Source organism: Anopheles gambiae, chromosome 3 (genome assembly GCF_943734735.2).
Source record: "Anopheles gambiae chromosome 3, idAnoGambNW_F1_1, whole genome shotgun sequence".
NCBI lineage: Eukaryota > Metazoa > Arthropoda > Insecta > Diptera > Culicidae > Anopheles > Anopheles gambiae.
Genome location: NC_064602.1, coordinates 25,841,565 through 25,854,990, shown reverse-complemented (window position 1 = coordinate 25,854,990; position 13,426 = coordinate 25,841,565). Strand labels below are relative to the sequence as shown.

At 46.2% G+C, this 13,426-nt stretch overlaps 1 protein-coding gene across 12 annotated transcripts in view; it reads left to right on the top strand.

Moving 5' to 3' along the window:
* The first annotated feature begins 195 nt into the window (after positions 1-195).
* LOC1280066 (1-phosphatidylinositol 4,5-bisphosphate phosphodiesterase classes I and II) overlaps positions 196-13,426 on the top strand; it is a 96,768-nt gene continuing 83,537 nt past the window's right edge. For 3 of the 12 annotated variants that reach the window (XM_061662565.1, XM_061662567.1, XM_061662554.1), the window contains exon 1: positions 196-694. The gene's annotated coding sequence lies outside the window, so the exon portion shown is untranslated. The other 9 variants (XM_061662556.1, XM_061662558.1, XM_061662561.1 and 6 more) reach the window with 9 other exon arrangements.

Genomic DNA, 13,426 nt, shown 5'->3' with positions numbered 1-13,426 from the left:
ACGTGACAGTGTGGTAAATGTGTGTAAATGTTGTTATTGTTTTGCAATATTTATTAAAATTAGTACTATTTTTTGCACATAAAATAGCTCATGCTTGTCTAGCGAGTTTTAGCAGATACGCGACGACTTTTGATATCGCAAAACCTATGTAACGCAACAGCTTGCGCGTGCGGCAAACCAAGCTAACCTCAGAATTGCACTACCCACTGTAGTGCGTGCGCGTAGTTCGCTCTTCTAGCTCCGGCTGGTTGTTTCTTTCGTGTTCGGTTCCTTCATACTCTTGGGCGGGAGATCCGGTTATCATCTCTCTCTCCCGCAGCTTGCTGGGCCCCGTTGACGTACGCTGTGTGTGTCTTCTCGCGCATCACACAAACCGAACGCAAGGGCAGCCGTGCGCTCCAGCAGCAGCAGCAGCAGCAGCAGCAACGCGTACGTGGTGTAGCGCCAAGGCTCGCCAGAAACGTTTAGCATCCGCGAAGGCGACGACGCGCATCCTGGGATCTCTGCCTGTGTGTGCGTGCGTGTGCGTGTGTGTGCTGCACAGTGGTGTCGTTGGCTCATCAACTTTAGATCATCTTGCAACCAAGGCAGGCGCTGCCTTTTCTTCGTACTCCCCAAGCTGCTCCCAAACTCGAAGGAAGCTGCATCTCGCGCGCGCGTGTGTGTTTGTGTGTGTCTGTGGTAGCAAAAAAAAGTGAGTTTTGTTGTGCACCTTTGCTCAGGTGTGCTGGGCGCTAACGGATCATTCCACGGCTCCGGTGCGAGAGCGAACCGCGAGAGCGCACGTACAAGTCGTGTGTGTGTGTATGTGTAGTCGTGTGTGTGCGTGTGTGTGCAGGGGCCCCAAAACGGGGGTTGCTTGGTTGGTTGGGGCAGAGAGACTTTGGTGGAGGTCAGTGAACAAGCGTCAGTGGAACACACCCCACCATTGCCATCTTACCACCAACCCTTCTTCTCTGCTTGTTCCCTTCTGGACGACCGTACCCCGAAACCGACCCGCCCCCTAGCGCGGCCGAAGTGTAGGAAAAGAATGCAAACAATAATATTGGCAAGGCGAGGAGAACGGTAAAGAAAGCAGCAGCAACAACAACACAGTAAAACTGTGTGCTGTTTGTGTGTGCTGTCCGCGTTTCGCGCGAGCAATGGAGCGCAATCATCATCCCCGGGAATTGTGATACGTTTTGTAGCTTTTGTTGTTTCTGTTTAGGATAGGGGGTGGTTTTTGGGGGGGGAGGAGGAAGTATAAGGAATGGCTTATCCAAATCTCAGGTCAAGAGCTGGGCTGGTGCTGCTGCTGTTTGCTGTGGATGTGTCTGTATGTGCTGATGTTTGCTCCCGCGCAATCAGGCCCGCGACCTAGCAACCGAGGCGACCTCTCTCGCCCTAGGCGCCGCCTACCGTGATCTCCACGTAGCTGTGGGGTTGTTTTGGAAGGATTTGCTTGCCGCATCATTCGCGTGTCTATTGTTGAAAAAGATCGGCAAGAGACGGGCGGTTCGCTCGGGGATTACAAACAACTTTTGACAGTTTGAGTTAAATTTTGTTTATCTTGCCAGCAATATTCTTCTTTGAAGAAGATTCGATACGAAGATTCGCAGGCAATTGGCAGAAAAGACCTAGTTTTGTTGTTGTAGCTGAGCTCCTCTCATCTTCTCCGTACTCTCCTTCTCACCCCAAAAGGTCACCGTAGGAAGCAGCAAGATATGTTTGAGTGTGTGTGGTGGTATGTGACCTCCTTATCAATCGGCCGCTATCGGTTTGGAATCCATGGGAGGGCTGTCAGAGGCTGCCAGACGACCAACCGAGAGTTTACCGAGCAGTGGTGCAGCAAGTACGCTCGTTGTCATGGTAACTGAGTGCTTCTTGTTGGAACTTGTATCAAGGGAATGGTTTTTTAGCTGGCAGCAGTAGTCTATTCTGCTGTGGTGATGTATGGTGCGTGCATGTCGACTACAAACCCTTCCAACATCTTGATTCTTTTTCTGAGCACAAATAGAAGACACACAAAAAAACAGGTGGTTACGAAACTGTGATCGCGCGACAGTTCTAGCAGAGCATCTCTTGACGGCAGAGACTTTGGTTTGGTTGTGACGTGCGCGAGAAGTGTAAACAAGTGCTAGGAATGACGAAGAAGAGACATCGAAGAGAAGCAAAACAGCGAACACACATTACATGTAGCAAAGACTGCAGAGAGCAGTAGGCGGTCGAGGCAAACAGACGAACACCGGCCCAACAAGCCGGGCGGTCGTAAATTTTGTGTGTGTGTGTGTCCTGTACTTTTACAGTTCACAAATTACACTGCGTCACCCTTCCAGGAGGGTGTTGTTGAAGATTAAAAAGGTGCGTGTCCGGTCTGATTCACACTTATGCCTTGATGCGACACAGCCTGTGTAACCCTCTTTGTGTGTTATTATTGTTTTAGGGCGTTTGATGATACGCGAGAGTACAGTTTACATTCCAAGAGTTTGCTTCGGCGCGAGATCTGACTCCCCCAGGGCTTATCAGTGGACCGACAAGGGATGTTGATGTTGTAAAAAGTAGTTTTGCAGGAGGCATATGGAGACGCGATCCTCGATGCAGATTAGTGTGTTGATGTGCTGGTGGTGGAAGCGGTAGCAGCTCACGTGTGTTTGTGTGTGTATGCGTTTTGAAACGTCTATCTTGTGAAGGATCTTGAGCTCGTTGTGAGATTCGATGCCGAGATCTCGGCAAATGTCTGTGCGCACCGTCATCCTCAGGGGCGATTTTGTCGAAGGTTGCCGTACGTGAAGGAGCGCACCCAAATCATGGTGTACGTGGAGATGTAGGAAGGCACAGACATATACAGACGCCACCGCGAGCTTGGTGCGAGATGTCGAAGCAAAGATAAATAAAAGCTCCACGGCCTACTGTGTTTACCTTGCAACAGTCGGTTGAAGCTGGAGACTTTGGTTGTTTTTTTTTCTCTCTCTCCAAGAGATGCAAAATAGCGAGTAAAGGGGATGTTTTCTGTGTAAACAGTAACAATTTGTGAAGGATCTGGTCCGGATGTCGTCTGGGAGAGTGGTACAGTGTAATCCAAAGCAAAGCCATCCTTTCGAAAAAGTGGAACTTACACTCCAAAAAAAAAAACATGTGAGCCCGCGCTTTTTTGGAGCTGCTGGTGGATTAGTTTTAGTTCTCTTTGCTTTCGGGTACGGTTCGAGAGCTGGCCGGATTACCATTTCCACTTGGGAGTGACCATTAACGGTGATGATGGTGCTACCTTTTTCATAGAAATGGCGAGCCCTCCGGTTTTTTTCCCTTAGATTCCTCTGGGACGGGCATCGTCGATGTACCTTCGTCTTCTCCTTCACACAGGGGTGTGTGTACGATGCAATGGCTAAAATGGTCTAGTGTGGTTGTCGGGGTTGGCTTTGGGGATTAATCAAGCGATACGCGATGATGCCGAGCCGCGTTTGTGCGTATACTCTCTCCCTATCTTGCTGGTATGCTCAGAGTTGATCTCTCTCTCTCCCTATGCTCTCAACGGTGCCCTATTGCTGCGAGAGAGCGAGAGAGCAAATTCTGGCATGTTCCCGCTCTCAAGGTTGTCTTCTCAGAACCTTCGCGTAACCTATATAGACAAGGTGCGAGATTGAGCGAAAGAGACCCACACATGCATCTCTGTTAGGGGTTGAAAAGGGGGTCTCTTTGACACTGTCAAGCGCGGGGGTTTTTGAGGTAGGGCCCTTCAACGTTCACCAAGAGCGAATCAGCGGGTGTGTTCATCCATTCAACATCAGCAGCACCGTTGGTTCGGACGCACACATTCTGGTTCATTCGCATTCAACACTCGTCTGGCAGCAGGAGCAGCAGCAGCAGCAGCAGCGTCAGCAGCACTAGGTCCGGTCACAACATACACCGGTAACACTACATCATTGGTGCTGTGTAGTTGTATTTTCGGTTCATCTGCTCCATTCGGGGGCTACCTTGGACGTAGTAGGCCGTAGTAGGTTTTACGCGCGCGCTAGACGACGAGTGGAACGTCCGCCGTACATCATCGATCATCCAAGCAACCAGCTGTGTGTGACTGTGTGTGCGTGTGTGTGTAGGTCAGTTTTTCCTTTCGCTTCGACTCGGTCTACCAAGATCTCGCTGTCCAAGTGTCTTGTGTGCCACGCCAAAGTGGGACAGTCGCGTGCGTGAAGAAACGTGACGATCGTTGTTGTTTTTGTTGTTGTAGAGTTCGTTCGTTTGTTTGTGCACTGGTGCCAATGTGTGCGTGACTGTTTGTGTGTCTTCTAGAGTGGCCAGACACATGGTCAAGTCGACAATCGAGAACACGCGCCAAGAATGGTCACTTGAAGTCGCTACGTGCGAGAAGCCTAGTGCGTGAGTTCAGAAGTTCTTCAGAAGTGGCAAGTGTCAAGCCTGGACATTAGAAAACAGGATAGCGTGGGTATTTCTAGTGTTAATATGGATCGTCTAAAAACTACCTCAAACTATCCTTAAAGCGGATCAAGTTCTTCCTACGAAAAGGACAATAATAAAGGACAATAAAACGTAGTTACATCTTCATCCAAACACCTTTCCACAAAAGAGGCCCTTCCAAGACGAACTCTACTTCATGACATCCTTCCAAAAGTGTGTTGTTCTTTTGGACTTTTTTCTGCTTCCCATGCCCAACCTTTCGGGAACCTTAAACCAATAGGCATTAGCATTCGGAGTAAGGAAAGAAAGACCTCGCTCTGCTCTCCCAGGCTCTAAGGCCATATAATCCTAATGCAATATTCATACCGCAAAGAACCAAACTTTAAATGGTAAGGATCCAAGCAATCCAAGCTGCAAAAGAACAACCCCAAAACAGCAGGACGAAGCCCGTTTGCGTGTTTGATCGAGCTTAATTATTCATGTGCCCTGTTAGCCGGGCAGATTAAGACAAGTGTTGCTTAGACTTCCAGAGGGCGCGCTTCAACGTTCTGAAATAACAACGCTTTTGCGTATTTAATGTCGCGTCAAGCGTCCCTGATGCGCTCACCTCAGCAAGAAGGAGGTGTTGCTTACTTCGGTTACGCAAAACGTGGACACGACGAACATTGCACGTTGATAGCACGCTCTCTCTCTCTCCATAAGGTAGCAACGATTTATTTGCGTAAACTACACTTATTATCCTTCGGTGTAAAAAACCAGAGGGCATCGAAGTGTTGGAAACGTCCAGTTAAAATCAACAAACAAACATCGGTTTCCCAAAGTGGTTTGAACGCCGCACCGAAACCGCACACACAGACACGCTCTCGGGCAGGTGTTGTTGCGGCGATGATGTGATGTGTGTTGGCTAAATTTGCATTACCAACTCACGGCCACCTCAATTGCATTTTGCTGGGATACGCATCGCGCTTCGTACTTCGACTGCCACACACCATGCCTGGCCGCTACCTGGCCGCCCAGAAATCGTTTATTAATATAAACCGTTTTGCTGTATTTAAAGCCGTTTAAGCCGACGCCGCGCGTGACGTGGTGTGAGGGGGGTTTTTTGGGTTTTATTTTTGTTTGCAAAGGGAAAGGAATTTTATTTTAAAACTAACCTGATCTTGATCGGGTTGATCACCCATTTCTGGCTAGCGTCAGCGTTTGGCACTGGCTGTGTTGTACGCTTGGAAAAGGTTAGCCAGTGGTTTGGGGCGTAGTTCTGAACAGCTTCAAGATGTGTTGGGTAAAGAGATTCAAATAAAACATGTCTCCTGTGAACTGCTTCTTGACGTGACTTATTGAGTGATTTAAAAAGCTCTCAATAATTTTAGATAAGAATTTTCTCTATAATGTATAAAATCAGGAGCTCACGATGAAGTGATCATACAGCTATCGGCTGTTAAGATCTTCTATTTCAATGTAATTCAATCTTGAACAAGTTAAACACTGTTGCATACTATTAGATACGTGCCAATATCAGTTGAGCAGCATCAACCACAATCATCACGTTATAAGACTACCCAATCAGAGTGAAATCTGAATGCATTATACATTGAATTGCGCTGAGGGGTACAGAACCGCCCCTTACCCTGGTGTGGTTTTCGTTTTCTGCGACTGGAATGAGCAACAACACACTGTTGCAGCAGCTAGCGGTTAACTTTGATTAATTAAAAAATATCAGTTTCATGCACTTTTCTCTTCATTTTTACTTTTTGCACAGCGTAAAGAAGATATAAAAAAATCCCGTCCCCCTCCCTTCGAGCACGAACACGATATATTGAATGCACCTGCAGCTTTTTGGCGCGCGCGCGTCGCATTTAAACGCAAGCGCAGGTGCTAAATGCATCCCGTGGGTGGGTGGTGTTGGTGGTTTGTGCGGTTGACTGGGTGGGTTGTGTATGCAATTTTTTTTTTTACACAGTTTGTTTTACTATCGCATTTTAATGCACGAGGCAGTGGTGGTGGTTTGTGGTTTGGCGGCACGAGGCAGCACCAAATGCACAAAATCTGTGCACGAATGACGTCACGCCAATCCGACAACGGTGGTGCGATTACTCATCTTACTCTAAGCGGGGGCAATTTTTGCTTTGCTTCTCCTCTAGCAAATTGATATCTTTACCGGATTTGGCATGAAAAATTGCATCCCCCCGCCTTCCCGTGTGTGTGTGTGTGGCCCTGTTTTTGATTAGAAAGCATGAAAAGGTTTCATGCGAAAGTGGCGTCGCTGTGACGCTTTCGTTGCACGCTCGCAATTGCAATTAGCAAAATGTGGCCATAAATTATTTCAATTTGCATCCCTGTCGCGCAAATCCGGGGAAAGGGGGGGGGGGGGGTGCTCATCCGGCGCTCCCGGCCAACACGACCGAAAAATGCATATGCCTGGGAGGATAACACTATTGCTAGTGGCATGAGTCGGAAATGATTCATTTTTCACGCCATACGCCCTCTGCTCGCTAAAGTAATTCAAGGTCAGCGGGGCGATAAATTAGGAAATTTCCTAATCATTCTTTATTTTCGTGCACTTCGTTTCAAAACTTTGCTAAGTTACGTGGGGGGGCTAAAAATTACGCATTATTAATGATTGCCATTTTGTCACGCAACTCACACACACACTTGGATGGCTGAAAGTTGTGCAAACAAGTTATCTGAAGGGTCTCGGGACCCGGTTTGTATGTGTGTGGGTGGGTGGGTTGGTATCTTTCATCTGCTTTCTGCTATCCGAGGACTCCCCCCGCCCCCTCGTTCTAAAGGGACGACGATAAAGTGTGCCTTTTTATTGTGCGTATCTTGCTGGACGGCTAATTTTTGGACCTAACCTGTACGTACCACGGAGTGACTAAATTTAGTTTTGGGTAAATATTTTTTGAAACGATATTTATGGGGCGGAAAAATTGGCTCGCAAAAGGTAACGTGAGCAAAAAGGGGTAGGGGGGAGCAGGATGGTTTTCCACGGTAAATTATCTTAATTTGTGTAAAGGCGCGGGTGCTTCCATCTGCTGGCCATGCCTGCAACCCGCTGTGGAAGAGCTTTTCACTTCGTGTTTTTGTATGTAATTTAATTTTTGGTTGAATTTTGATGCTGACTTCTTTATATTCGCTCTGATTCGATGGCGACGCCTGTGGCTGGCAAAGGAGAGAATATTTAATTCAATCAAGTACACATGCTTTTAACTTTTCCTACCGTTCTTTGCACGTAACGAAAAATGGAAATGGAAAATAAACGAAAAGTACGGAAAGTTTAACGCAAAGTTTGCCCAACAACCAATTGCTGGCTCTATATCAGCAGCTGACGTCATGTTTTTTATGTGTGGTTGTTTTTTTGTACACTTTTGTTTTTGATAAGGAAAAAAACAAGAAACAAATTTTTATTTTTTATTTGCCGTTCTTGCAGCTTTTGTGGTCATTGGTCGGCTTGCAGCTAGTTTAGCTGTGTTGGTGTGTTGTGCGCGTGCACTTTCCGGTGGCTTTTGCTGGGCTGCAAAACTTTTGCGTAACAAAACTTTGCGCATCGGTTATTGATTAATATGCAATTCCTTTATGCACATTTTCTTTCTAGAGGAGTGTAGTTGGGTTTGGAAGGAAAATTTGAAATTTTTTTTAGGACACACTATCCCAACACACCGGCAAACTTCTCGAAATGTTGTGCCTTTGGTTGTGCTAGAATTTTCTAATTGGCAACTGCTCAACCAACATATAAACTTCTGCTAGTGTTTGAGAGTAGATGATCTACATTTTGACGATAGATGTCAGCGGCTAAATATCCATCCACCACTTTCAGCTCCAATCATCGTTTCCATCATCACTTTTCTCGGAACGATGAGATGAAAATCCTTTACCTCACTCATACAGGGAAAGCGGGGTTTTTCGGGGGCAGCGGTGCTTACTGGCTCATTCCGAACCGCTTTGATGTGTTCCCACACAGGGCCGTGAATAGTTTCATTTCACTAATTTCCAACTCATTGGTCCTGTGAAGGGTACACATTTCCGCAAACAGTTCTCCCGAAAACCCACCACCACCACCGTTACACTGATGGTGGAAAAGAAATGAACCAGTTTTGGAAAGCGTATTTTACTGCGGCAGCCATGCCCATCATATGGTTCTGCTTTCCTTGCTTTCCTCCATCGGAAGCTCCAAGATCCGTCGGCCTGACGACGGCGACGACGAGCCTCGGTTTTCAATTAGCTGCAAAGCTTTTTCGATCGTGCGTTTGTTTCACGGGGCGGCAGGGGTAGTTTAGGGAGGGGCGACGGGCACAAAACGGTACAAAAACGGCATTTACACGAGTGCGCGACAGTGTCAGCCCTTGCCGAACAAGTCCGGAGAAGGGCTGGGTGTCTATAAATGGCTCCGGCTACAAGTAGCTGCTTACTGCCGAAGGCTTCAAGCTCTGCTGTTGGGCTGATTGTGCGCCTCTCTCTCTCTCTCCCTCTCTCTCTCTCTCTCTCGCTTCTATTGAATGATGGATCCATTTCAAATCTGTCAAACTTGCCAATCGTCGTACCAAGCCACCAAGGTGACGGGGTGGTGGAAGGCCACCAAAACAGGCAGAGAGTGGGTGGGAGAGAGAGTCAATTTATGGTACCACGACGACGTACGGTACGGAGACGAACACACCCATTTTGCACCTAGGTCAGCAAAGGGTAGGCAAAAGGAAGGGTGGGTGTGGTGGTTGGGGATTGGAAAAATGTAAGGCTTTTCCTTCGCAAGCTTCATAGTGTTTCATATCACACAAGTGCAAGCCCCCTTGCCAGGTCTCTCCACCCTTCACCCTCACATCAGCAGCATCAGCATGATCGGCTCGTTATTTGCGGTCGAGCGATTTTCGTGGGAAAATTCGAAACGCACGCCACACGCGTATTGCGAAATTGAGGCGCATTGCGAAATAGTATAGCTGTGACGCTTGAAACGCGTCCAACCGAACCGAAATGTGATTCGATCTGCCCCGTGCCCAACGGTGCCCGTAATCATCGATGCACGTACCCAAAAACGGTTCGTTTTTCTTCGATTTTTCGATCTGCAACGAGGCAACAACGAACAAAATGTGATACGAAAATGATTGTACATACATACCTTTTTTGGGAAACCAGCTACACACATGCTTCGTTGCTGCTGGTGGCATAGTTTTTATGCGCTTTGTAGGAGCAGGTAGCTGAAGCAAAAATGGAACATCTGTAAACTGTTATCGAAAAACAACACATCATCAACACACCTCGGACCAAAAGTTGTTTTTCCACCTTTCGGCGAAGCACAAAACTCCGCTCAGCGAAGCGCAAAATCAATTCCACACAACCGGAAAGGCGCCAAGTGGCTGAGACCATGTGTGTTGGTGAACAGATACCACCATGCACAGATTCCTCCCCTCCGATAGATGCCCTTCGACCGGCACTCGCAAGGTGACAAAGTTTGATCGGTTTATTAGTGTCGTATAAGAGTTCGCCGTGCTGCTGCTGTTGCTGCTGCATGGTTTTACTTTCTTTTCACACCGTCTTTCACCGTCGACGAAGACGGCCCGAAGCTGCTTGTGCGGTAACCGGATACGCGGTCGTCAACCGACAACAGGTGACCGGATGAGCGCAATCTCCAGGGCACGGCATCCGACATGCAATCCTCCCTCCCCCGCGTGCCCATGCCGTGCCTTGCCGAAAGTGAGCAGGATAATTTAGTGATGGAACGGCTTAGAGAGCGAGGGTGGGATGTGTGGTTCAGCACCCACTTCAGCAGAGAAGGAGGATGCTGTAAAACGGTGCTAAGCGTGTATCGATGGCAGGAAATTTGTTTTTCGTTTTTTGGCTGAGACTGGGGGCGGGTCTTGGGAGGATAATTTCCGTCACCTTTGCCTTCAGTGGCCAATTTGTCGGCTGTCGTCAGATGCGTGGTGCAATAGAAAATATGTGGTTGTTTGCAAAAGCTATTGCTTTTAAGTGTATCATTTTAATGTATTTTAGTTCATTGCAAGGCTATATTATGTTTAATATTGTATTGCAAGGTTCTGGTAAAGTACTACAAAGATATTGATTATTGTTAAAGACATAGATATAGTACGGCATACTCACGATAATATCCAAGAAAGATGAAATATACTCACATAAATTACAAAAAAAGGTCAATTAAAAAGGTAATTCTTTTTTCGCTTTTTGCAAAATCATTTTTGCATCAATCTGTATTTAGATTGATTTAATCAAGTAGAGTTTTGGGCAGTGATGCAAAATGTCAATGTCAATGTAACAAAAAAATCTGACTGAAATAAAATCCATATCAGCGTCACGTACTCAATTGTACTCATAATCAGAGGTGATACTCAGAACGGTTAGTGTGACCAATACATGCTCATGACATGTTTGTGACCATCGCTTGGTCAGTCACTATGTCACGACTTTTATGCTGTGATCAGTTTTGCAAAATATCACTGACATAGTCATGACAAATTCCGACCGAAACAAAATCATCTCATCGTCACGAGCTCTACTGTAATGATCAGAGGCGAGCCTCAAACAGTTGCTACGACCATCACATGCTTAGTAACATTGTGTGCAACCAACTCTTGGTCAATCACTTGGTCGCGACATTTTCAGTCGGTGATTCTCGCAATGGTCATGGGAGATATGCGGTGTGTGCGAGTGGTTCCAAGGAATAAAATGAGCATGTTTTCTCGCTCTGTTTGACCCGACAGATAATCAAAACAGATAGAAGGAGAAAGCATGCTCATTTTGTTGCTAGAGCCTACGCGCCAAGTATATTCAAAGAATGTCGTGATTATCGCCGACAAAAATGTCGTGACCAAGTGAGTGACCAAAAGTTGGGTGCTAAATGTCAACTGTTTGAGTATCGTCACTGATCATCTCAGTTGTGTACATGATCTGATTTGAGCTTCCTTTCAGTCATGAGTGTTGATGACTGTAAAAGTGGCATTTGGCAGCACTGTTCACAGCCAGAAAAAAAATCATGATTATGCTTGCGCCGGCATTAAGCTAAGCTTGTCAGTCAGAGTATCGCGTTGGACTCAAGAATTCACATGTCGTGTTCAGCAAGTCATGTCACATTTTTATTGACTATCAGCAATGAGTATTAAGCTACCACGGATATGTTCATTGGTTTCGTTGGTGAAAATCTCGTGATATTCATGACATTTTGCAGCACTGGTTGTGGGTTATTATTTTTATTTTTGGCAATACCTTTTTATTATGAACAATAAAGAGATGAAACGATTACTACTTTCTTAGTTATCCGGCGCTACAACCGCTTTGCGGGCTTGGTTTGCCTCAGGTGAGTCCGAAACCGCTCACGGTCTTGCGCCTTCGTCTGCCAGTCCGTTAACTCCCAGCTTTAATGGAAGATGGCTCCACGCCATCAAGCCTGTCGAGCTGCCCTATAGTGCGGTCGCCGTACATTGCGTATAGCTCATCATTATGACGGCTCCTCCATTGTCCTTCCACACATACGGGGCCAAGTATCCTTCTGTGCATCTTCCTCTCGAACTCGGCTAAGAGGTTTTTGTAAGATTTCGACAGTGCCAATGTCTCAGAGGTGTATGTACGTACCGGTACTATATAGGTACTATATAGTCCAAGCTTCGTCCGTCGCGACAGGTTCTTTGAGGTGAACTGATTTTTCAGGCAGTAGAATGACTGGTTGGTAGCCAGCATCCTTGTGCGCAACTCAGCTACCATGCTTTTGTCGTGGTTGACATTTGACCCTAGATAGGTGAATTCTGGGATGACTTCAAACGTACATTCACCTATCTGTACGTCACGCCTACGTAGGTTTGGAATATTTATTGGTAGGGCCGCTGATGTTGCCACTATCAGTTTGGTCTTTGCCTCGTTCATATCCAATCCGAGGTTCTGTGCCGCCTGCTCGATCCCTTGGTAGGCTTCTGCTACATAGGAGAGCCGCAGCCCAATGATGTCTATATCATCAGCGTATGCCAGGATCTGGATTGACCTTGGGTTTGGATTCTCTCTGGGTTGAGATGAAAAGATTAGTTAGAATTATAAACTATATAGATTTAATGCAGTCTTGCTTACCTCAATTTTTACTGAATCTAAACAAGAGTAGAATTGGGAAACCATGAACAAGATCTGGTCAGTATGTTGAGTAGGTACGTGATTCAGGAATGAATATTTCAACTGTCCTCAACAAACAGAATTAGAGATGTTAAAAATGATCAATAATTGGTCAGTACGTTCAGTTTTTTTTTTAAGTCAAAGTACTAGCTGCGTTTACCAAAGATGTTTTTGGAGACGCTCGTCATTTTATGTGTCAGTACTGGAGAAGGCTTGTCGAACGGACGAACGAGTGAATGATTAACTACCCAGACAGGTTTTTACGAAATGTTCGAGCGAACAGAAAAAAAGAACGCTTTAACGATGAACTTCTCAGATAGCTTTTTTGTGAACTACCCGTTGATAAGAGAATAATAAATGTACGGACAAATAAGGCAAGTTTTTGCGAATTGTAAGTCGATTAGACGAAGGAACGAATAATGAACTGCCTGGTCACGTTTTGGCTAGCCGCATGTACTTAGACAGTTCTATGAGTCATCTGGGCAGCATACATTTTGATGCTGTGTTTCTCAAGTTGGCTTTTTACCTGGAAGTCCACGTTTATTTTTGTAGAACTGGACGCTTTATGATGCATAATTGGTCGATCAGGGTTGTTTTGCAACCAACCTTGACAGTGTTTTCGAGCTTTGCGTCGAAAAAACAAACGAAATAACACGAACCTAGTGCAGCATAATGTATGTATCGAACTGGTTCGTTCAAGCTCTATGACAAACGAATGATTTCTCCCCCCCCCGCCAGCTCAATCGGACCGCCCAATTGCGGCGCATTTCCATACCATAAACAAAGCAATTACCCATACCCCCATGGCTACCTAATCACGCTAGAGTGCGATATTAAATGTTTTATTTATACCATCGGTCGGCGGGTTGTCAATGCACCAAACCCCGCCCGACAGAGAGTTGTTTGATATTATTCATGACCAAAATAGATT